Source organism: Chrysochloris asiatica, unplaced genomic scaffold (assembly GCF_000296735.1).
Source record: "Chrysochloris asiatica unplaced genomic scaffold, ChrAsi1.0 scaffold00044, whole genome shotgun sequence".
Taxonomy (NCBI): domain Eukaryota; kingdom Metazoa; phylum Chordata; class Mammalia; order Afrosoricida; family Chrysochloridae; genus Chrysochloris; species Chrysochloris asiatica.
Genome location: NW_006408562.1, coordinates 20,882,692 through 20,884,550, shown reverse-complemented (window position 1 = coordinate 20,884,550; position 1,859 = coordinate 20,882,692). Strand labels below are relative to the sequence as shown.

The 1,859-nt window shown below is 44.9% G+C and overlaps 1 pseudogene; it reads right to left on the bottom strand.

Moving 5' to 3' along the window:
• Positions 1-434: 434 nt before the first annotated feature.
• On the bottom strand, positions 435-1,817 carry LOC102828397 (annotated as a pseudogene).
• Between the last annotated feature and the right edge of the window lie 42 nt (positions 1,818-1,859).

Below are 1,859 nucleotides of genomic sequence, written 5' to 3'. Positions count from 1 at the left end.
CAATCCTGTATTTCTGACAGGTTTTGAAACACATAGAAAATAAGTGAGAAATATTCCAATGAATGAAACATACCAAATGTCAGTAATAAGCAAGACACATTCCTTTGGGAAAATGGCTGTTTAAAAAAAAATCCCGTCTGTATAAGCAAGGAAATTCAGTTTTTTTGTTTTTTGGGTTTTTTTCCCTTCTTTAAAAATCCGTTTTTCCTAAAATATCATTCCTCAAAATTGGAAGTGAAGGACTAAAAGATCAGGAGAAGAAAGGAGGGTGGGGCGCACACACCATTAACACAAAAGGAATAAAAGTGTACAAATGTTAAGCAGTTTATAACAGATCGGGTTCACACTCCAAGATACCAAAGATGGTTGAAGAAATTCACTTTTCTGCAGGAACTAGGGTTTCTACTGCTGTGTGATGACCAGTGAAGAGGGATTCACTGCCTTGGAGCAATACCTCTTCCCACTCCAGATCCTGGTTCCTGCACTATGCCTCCATGAGGAGAGCCTCTCATTCCACCACCCAGCCCACCTCGAGGGCCTCCAGGTCCCCGCAAGCGGTTATCTCGATGGTCCCCTTCCCTGGCGGCTCGAGTCTTCTCCTCTTCCACATTCAGACAGACTTCACTCTAAACATGATAGGTCTGTTACTAAGAACTTTCTGAACAGGTTCCGAGTCACCAAACACAACAAACCCAAAATTGGGTAGTTTCCCACCACTGTTAATGCACAGTTCCACCACATTCCCTTAGTTTTGGAAGAAGTCTTTAAGCACTGATTTATACACTTCATGGGGCAGGTTGCCAGTGAAGAGTTGGTGACTGTCAGGGTGTCTCACAATTCTTCGAGGTTCAACATCACCTTGCTCACCAGCCTCACAGATTGGTCTAGGGCCCCTCTGTGGAGGAATATTGATTCGTTGTTCTCATACTCTTGGATCCCTCTGAGTTCTCTGCGGTGGAATCTGAGATTCAGGCTTAGTCTCTGGATGAGGCTGTGAAGTTGGAACTTTAACAACATGAGGTGGGAGCCCAGTAACCGGAACAGATCCACTGGGAGGAAGATTCTTACTAGTCACAGATGTCCAAGAAAATGTCCTCACGTCTTCCTGTGCTGTCTGAGCTATGTCTGCAGGCTCTGGGGAAACCCTCTGCTGAGTCTCCTCAGGAGCACTGTCTTCTGACTTCTCTTCTTGGATTTCAGATACAGGTTCTGGTTCTGGTTCTGGTTCTGGATCAGGCTCTGGTTCCACAACAGTTTCCTCTAAATGTTCTTCTAAGTCATTGCTGGCAGTTTGATTGTAAAAAGTTCCAGCATCATCGGGTACCACCTCTGGTGTCTGCTGTCTTTCTTCAGGCTCCACTACTTCCTCTGACTCCTCCTGAGGCTCAGTAACAAAGCCACCCAAAGACTTCATCTTGGGATCTGAAGATATCATTATGAACATAGAACTTATTTGCAACAGAGCCCTCAGGAGCAAGGACAAAAGTCTACATAAATCGTCGCAAGGCTTGGTTGTTAGTAGAGAGCAACCCATCACCTGGACCACCACACCATCGTTTAGAATATAGCATGTGCATCAACATGGCGAATCTTAGTGTGGCAATTGGTAAAGTTTTTGACATCACTTTCCTATGGATTTCTTTTTGTCCATAGACTGCATCTGCTGGTTTTCCATTTGAATCCAACCCTCCATGGACATAAGAAGAGTTCTTACCATAAAATCTACGTGGCATGTCTGGGGCCTGGTTCAGCAGTGTATAGCACTGCCTCACAAATTCCCGCCCTACCAGCAGGGGACTAGCCTTCTCCATAATCATTGCTTTGGTCAATTCAACCTGCACTGCTGAGCACGAGAGGAA